Below are 7,829 nucleotides of genomic sequence, written 5' to 3' on the forward strand. Positions count from 1 at the left end.
TATACTCACAAATCACAATCATGCATACTCACACATGATTATATATCCATAAGTGTATGCACTAACTGTTGTATCCTTGAGATCAGGGCCACAACCTTTTAGGGAACCACAGTAATAAAAAATCAACACCAAGATGTTGGAAATTATTATAAGCTAAAGATAAATAGATCTTTTAAAAAAAAGTTCACTAAAAAAAGTCATCTCCCTTCTTCTATCTTCTTCTTCTTTTCTCTTCTTCTCTGTTTATTCTGTTTCTCATCTCATTTTTTCTATTTCTTATCACTTTTCTGTCACAATCCGTCAAGTACAACAATGAGCTTAACAAATCTTTTTCATCACCTTTGTACAACGATGAGCTTAACAAATCTTTTTCATCACCTTTTTGTGTTGTTTATTAAGAGAAATGAACTGATGATTTTCTTGGAAGAAAACCTTCATATTTATAATGGAGGATTAACACAAAGAAATGAATGAGGAGATTCATTGAATGCGAGATCGTGTGAGAAGTAGAGAGTATGTATTAATGTGAATGTTAATGAAGATGCATGAACCAAGTTAATTTCCGTAACGGCTCCAGATTAAAGAATTCTATTCGGCTTCCGACTGACATTGATCGGAATCGTTCGTCACCGGTGAAACTGTTGGATTTCTATTGACAGTTGACTGAACGGGAATTGTTGCTCGAGGGCCACTTTCCCTGAGTTTCGTATACCATTTTTTTTATTTTTTTAGAGAAGATGTATTTGGACCGTAGTAAACATATAAAACCCATTAAATTCAAGATTTAATGAAACATTGTCTTTTGATTGACCGTGACACGTGTCGGCTTCTCAAGACTCGAATTAGTGACGTGCCCGCCTATGTGGACAGCCTAGGAGTGAAGAAAACCCTTCTTTATATATATAGTATACTCACAAATCACAATCATGCATACTCACACATGATTATATATCCATAAGTGTCTGCACTAACTGTTGTATCCTTAAGATCAGGGCCATCAACCTTTTAGGGAACCACAATAATGAGAAATCAACACCAAAATGTTGGAAATTATTATGAGCTAAAGATAAATAGATCTTTTAAAAAAAAGTTCACTAAAAAAAGTTATTTCCCTTCTTCTATCTTCTTCCTCTTTTCTCTTCTTCTCTTTTTATTCTGTTTCTCATCTCATTTTTTCTGTTTTTTATCACTTTTTTGTCACAATCCGTCAAGTACAACGATGAACTTAACAAATCTTTTTCATCACTTTTTTGTGTTGTTTATTAAGAGAAACAAACTGATGATTTTCTTGGAAGAAAACCTTCATATTTATAATGGAGGATTAACACAAAGAAATGAATGAAGAGATTCATTGAATGCGAGATCGTGTGAGAAGTAGAGAATAGGTATTAATGTGAATGTTAATGAAGATGCATGAACCAAGTTAATTTCCGTAACGGCTCCAGATTAAAGAATTCTATTCGGCTTCCGACTGACATTGATCGGAATCGTTCGTCACCGGTGAAACCGTTGGATTTCTATTGACAATTGACTAAACGGGAATTGTTGCTCGACGGCCACTTTCCCTAAGTTTCGTATACCGTTTTTTTTTTATTTTTTTAGAGAAGATGTATTTGGACCGTAGTAAACACATAAAACCCATTAAATTCAAGAATTAATGAAAAATTGACTTTTGATTGACCGTGACACGTGTCGGCTTTTCAAGACTCGAATTAGTGATTTGTCCGCCTATGTGGACAGCCTATGAGTGAAGGAAACCCTTCTTTATATATATAGTATATAGTATATACTCACAAATCACAATCATGCATACTCACACATGATTATATATCCATAAGTGTCTGCACTAACTGTTGTATCCTTAAGATCAGGGCCAGCAACCTTTTAGGGAGCCACAGTAATGAGAAATCAACACCAAAATGTTGGAAATTATTATGAGCTAAAGATAAATAGATCTTTTAAAAAAAAGTCCACTAAAAAAAGTTATTTCCCTTCTTCTATCTTCTTCCCCTTTTCTCTTCTTCTCTTTTTATTCTGTTTCTCATCTCATTTTTTTCTGTTTCTTATCACTTTTCTGTTACAATCTGTCAAGTACAACGATGAACTTAACAAATCTTTTTCATCACCTTTTTGTGTTGTTTATTAAGAGAAATGAACTGATGATTTTCTTGGAAGAAAACCTTCATATTTATAATGGAGGATTAACACAAAGAAATGAATGAGGAGATTCATTGAATGCGAGATCGTGTGAGAAGTAGAGAGTACGTATTAATGTGAATGTTAATGAAGATGCATGAACCAAGTTAATTTCCGTAAGGGCTCCAGATTAAAGAAGTCTATTCGACTTCCGACTGACATTGATCGGAATCGTTCGTCACCGGTGAAACCGTTGGATTTCTATTGACAGTTGACTGAACGGGAATTGTTGCTCGACGGCCACTTTCCCTAAGTTTCGTATACCGTTTTTTTATTTTTTTTAGAGAAGATGTATTTGGACCGTAGTAAACACATAAAACCCATTAAATTCAAGAATTAATGAAACATTGACTTTTGATTGACCGTGACACGTGTCGGCTTCTCAAGACTCGAATTAGTGACGTGTCCGCCTATGTTGACAGCCTAGGAGTGAAGGAAACTTTCCCTAAGTTTCGTATACCGTTTTTTTATTTTTTTTAGAGAAGATGTATTTGGACCGTAGTAAACACATAAAACCCATTAAATTCAAGAATTAATGAAACATTGACTTTTGATTGACCGTGACACGTGTCGGCTTCTCAAGACTCGAATTAGTGACGTGTCCGCCTATGTGGACAGCATAGGAGTGAAGGAAACCCTTCTTTATATATATAGATAGATTAAGGTGAATAGTGGATTAATTTAATCAGATTTAACTAGTTAAAAGACATAACATATGCATTTCAAGCGGAGAGGGGACACACGTGGGTTAGCCACCCTGGCTAACCTTCAATCCAAAACTGCTCTCAGCTTTCTAATAAAATGGAGTAGTCATTATTCTATAATTTCTATTGATTAATTATCACATTAATTTTATATAAATAAATATACTTGCGCTGAGTCTCCCGTAAACTAATTTGGTAGGAGCATAGACGCGTTAAGCCAGATTTTTTCTCGCATGGTTATGAATGATCATCAACATGAATCGAACAATATAAAAATTATAGAGGTCTAAGTTTAATCAAGATTTATTTTATGCATTCGGCTAAATGGTTCCTTTTAAAAAAGATTACAAAAAATATTAATTAAACGTACATTTACATGTAAGAGCATAATTATTAGGGGTTATTAGAGTGAAGTTCTTATCGGAATATAAAAATCCGTCTCTTAACTTTTAACTAAAAAAATTAAGAACCGGCTCTTAAGACTCTTACTTAAAAACCGTTTCTTAGCTTTTTTTAGTTAAAAGTTAAGAGATGAGTTTTTATATTCCGTTAAGAACCCCACTATAAGAACCTCCCAGTAATCATGGTTGGAACTTGTTAGACTGTTAAACTCGAGATTAAGTGTCTAGTAATAAACAAAGCACGAGGGGTGAGCTGGGACATGTCAGAGAACGGCAACTCCAAGTCCCCAACTATGCATCAAAGGATCAAAATCACGGTTTTCTTGTTCATGACACTTCACTTTTGTCCTACCACGATCACGAAAAAGAAAGATATATAATTAAATAATATAACCTTGCCCTTAAATCGAGATTTTACTTCAACTAAGCATTATATAATTAGGTTGTGCAAGCGTGTGGACTTTTAAGACGAGTGTTTCGGTGTAGATCCACAAACACGATGAGGGCCTTACTTAACGCTAACAGAGTTGGATTTTCTAAAGCATGTGGCTTGATTTCTGGATTTAAATCAGCAACTGACTTGAAATAAAACGTGAAGAACCACACCGACTCTGTGATAGGATTTTTAGAGATATTTCTCGATTTGAGTGTTTAGATCGATAGAATCCATATATGCATATGATGACTCCACTGAGATTGATGGTCATGAATCCATTATAAGGCGTGAAGATACCATTAGATATCAATATACTATACGAAGACCGTCAGTTTAAATTTGCTTGGAAACATTTTAGGCAGTCCATCGTTTTTATTATAAACTTTTAAAATGAAGTTCTATATTACCGTGTATTCTTGATTTGGCTTTTTAATTTGCATGATTGAATGATTAGCTTTTATTTTCAGATAAGACTTTGCTTTTCATAAATTATAAGGGATATGTACGTACGGCAAGTATGTGGGAACGAATAACATTTTTTCTTTTCTCCTGTTTAATAGGTTATAACTTATAACTCTCAATGGTTTCATTAATCTAAGAATTATGCTGACAAAAAAATTAATCTAAGAGCATCATTAACGCTCAAGCTCTTTGAATTAGTTCTTAGGATTTTTTTTTTGTTTAAAAAAAAAAAATAGAGAACCAATCGCGGACCGCCACATGTGGTGGGGCCCGCGAACAAACCAAAAACCCTCCAAAACTCGCCTTTTACATAGGAGGAGGAAGAAGCAAAATTTTAAAATGGTGTAGAATCCACTAATTTTTTAATATATTTTTTCTTAGAACCCAAAGCCTAGAGCGAGGGTTAAAGATGGGCTAAGGAACATTTAACGGCGTGCGGCAGTCTTTAGAGCAACATTTACGATTACAAACTCCACCACGGTTTCTAACTATTTTTATATTATTATTTATAGTTTGTTTTTATTATGCAATTATTATTTTTTTTTCTTTTTTTAAAGAATGTCAGCTATTAGAAATTTCACATCTGTAAAATTAATATCTCCAGAGGTTCTAACAACCTCTCGAGAGCCACCTTCACTCTTTCCGTAGCTTTTTCATTATTTTTCAATTTTTTTATTTGTTAGATACTTTTAATTTTTGCACCGTTGGAGGTGTTCTTAGAGTATCTGCATCGCTAAAATCTCTTATTTTTTTATTTTATTATTTTCTGATTTAGAAAAAAGAAAAAAAAAACGCACCAATCGCGGATCATCGCGTATCGGTGGGACTCGCAAACAGTGCAAAAAACACACAGCATTCGTTTCTTATTGTGCACACTTTGTATACGGTTTATTTCAAAATCGTGGACCTCCCCTTTAGAGAGGAGCGATGCAGATGTTCTTATAAGTTTATAACATGTTGTAACAAATAAAATGAAAGCACCGGGCCTGACCATGCATGACATATGCTGCAGTAGGGTTTTTCTTTCGAAAAATCAAAATGCTTTACATATTTGCTATTTATTCATATCATAGACAGAGTTGTAGTTTACTGATTACTTGACTTAAAAAGTTCATGATCCACCTTTTACATGAAATTAACTGATTCAGATACTTATTATAGGCGCTTGTAGAAAATAATACAGTAGACGATATATAATATAGATGTATATTCGCATCTTCCTCGCGTGATGTGCCGAGATTCCAATCCATCTGTCAAATGCAAGGTCGCGTGAGCTAATTTTTAAAATTTTTTAATCGTAAAAATTAATTAAGAGACTAGATTAAAAAACCCGAAAATTTACGTGCTCCATTGCAAGTCTCCTATTTAAGGGTTCTTAAAAAAAATTTAATTAAACACCAATATTTTTTTGATTTTTCTTATAAAACTTAAACTTTTTTCTTAAAACATAGTACACGATAACATTTTAAACATTGATTTTAAAATAAAAACATAAAAAATAAATATTGATCAAAATTTTCATCGTCCGATCCCTCAAAAATGTTATGAGAAGAGGATACCATATATGAAATTTTGAAAATTTTGTGAAGAAAAGAAGAATGGAAGATTGAAAATTTTGAAAATTTTGCTTTTCAAATGAATTGCAAATATATATAGAGAAGGATGGAAGTTGTTGTGAATTGCTTGTGAAGATAAGTTGAAGTAGAGAATGGAGTAGATTAGTTTGTGAATTGCTTTTCAAGTGAATTGCACATATATATAGAGAAGGATGGAAGTTGTCACTCATGAACTTTAACAGAAGACTACAAACACCACAAGACTCCAACTCTCTCTATCACTCTTGTACACCCGTGACACAAATACAAGTCAATGACACAATTACAACTCAATGACTCAATGACACAAGACAATGAAACAACAACTCTCTGTCACTCGTGAATGCTCCACTCCAATACCCGTGAATGCTCCACTCCAATGCTCCACTCCACTTCACCACCTGAAACAACAAGAATGAGAAACACAAGTCTTTTAATGCACTAGAACACAAGACAGTGAAACAACAACAAGAAGCTTGAAACTTAAACTACAAGGACAGTAACAACAAGAAACTTGAACTACAAGGACAGTAACTGTAACATCCGCGATCGGGGTGTTACAGTAACAACAACAAGCTCAAGGAACCGAGACAATAACAACAACAACACAAGCTTTTATATTATGATAAACTTAAACTACAAGGAACAGAGAATTAAACCGAAGGTTAAGCAACAAGAAACAACTTAAAAGTTTGAAAGTTTTTAGATTTACCTCTGTTGCAACTGGAACCTGACTCATGTGACTTGATCCATCCATGTAAAGGCAACAAAGACAGAACAATCAAAAAATTAATCAATAAACAGAAGAGACAGAACAAATCAAAATTGAAGAACATCAAACATAAGCTTTATTTGACCCTTTCCGTTCACAAGTACAAGAAAATACTGAAACACCATTTAATGAAAACAGAAAACATGTGGAACTCACATCGACTTTCCATGCCCTGTTCTCCACTTTCACTGCAAATGAAACAAGTAGCAATCAGAAGGTACAAAACATTAAAGTACAAAACATTAACATTCTTGCTAGCTTCGGCATGAGTTGCTTCATTCGTTTTGACTTGGTCACTCTGATCTCTTCTTACCAAAGTCACAGTACAAAACAAATGGTTCGGTCACTATAAAATCAGTCCAGCATCAAGAAGCAAGTTTCAATCTTTGACTAGGAACCAAAAGCAGAACATGGTTTGTAACTATATCCCACAAAAAGAAACGATTTTTAACTATAATCAAGCGGAGATAGACGAAAAGGAAATGCCTTTTGCTACAAATCAGCAATGCCAAAGGACACGATGGTTAGAATGTTAAAGAGTTTTCGCTTACCTAAAACGCGCCGGAGCGTACAGAGAAGGAAGAGAGACAGATGAGAGGCTATTCAATCGAGACTCTGTAATACGGTGGTTGCATGAGGACTGATCTGCCTCCATCTCTCTGTAAAACACACACAAACACCCATTGACTTTGAACTTTTGATGATGAAGAGCATTAGGCCAGAGAGAGAAAGAGATGATAGCCTTGGCCAACACGTGTCTCAAAAGACAGTCTCTTAGGATAACATTATCGGTAAAGGTTCTTAATTTTTTGTTTTCTTTTTTTCCGATTAAAAAAAAAACGAACCAATCGCGGGCCGCCATGTGTCAGTGGGGTCCGCGAACAGTACAAGGACCAAGCCAAAACACCTTTTATTTAACGACTTCTCCTCGGTTTTGGTGTTTTTGTGGGTCTCCTCCCCTTAAAGATCAAATTTTGTGCCCGATAATATTGTCCTTATTGTGCCTAATTAAGAAACGTTCCTTCGCATTAATCATTTTTTTTTAATTGCTAAAATACTAAGAAACTTAACTAAGCGACCCCGATGCTCTATAGTATACACGTATCGATGCATTGCGTGGTTGGCCGTCCTCAAAACCCATAGGAAACTTTTCTAATAGTACATAACTTGACTTACTATCGATGTATAGAGAGTGTGTGCATGCAACGATGTGTAAAAAGATGTACAAATCTCTAACGTATCGAAGTTAAAACATCGAATCCT

This window comes from Brassica oleracea, chromosome C6 (assembly GCF_000695525.1).
Source record: "Brassica oleracea var. oleracea cultivar TO1000 chromosome C6, BOL, whole genome shotgun sequence".
NCBI classification, from domain to species: domain Eukaryota; kingdom Viridiplantae; phylum Streptophyta; class Magnoliopsida; order Brassicales; family Brassicaceae; genus Brassica; species Brassica oleracea.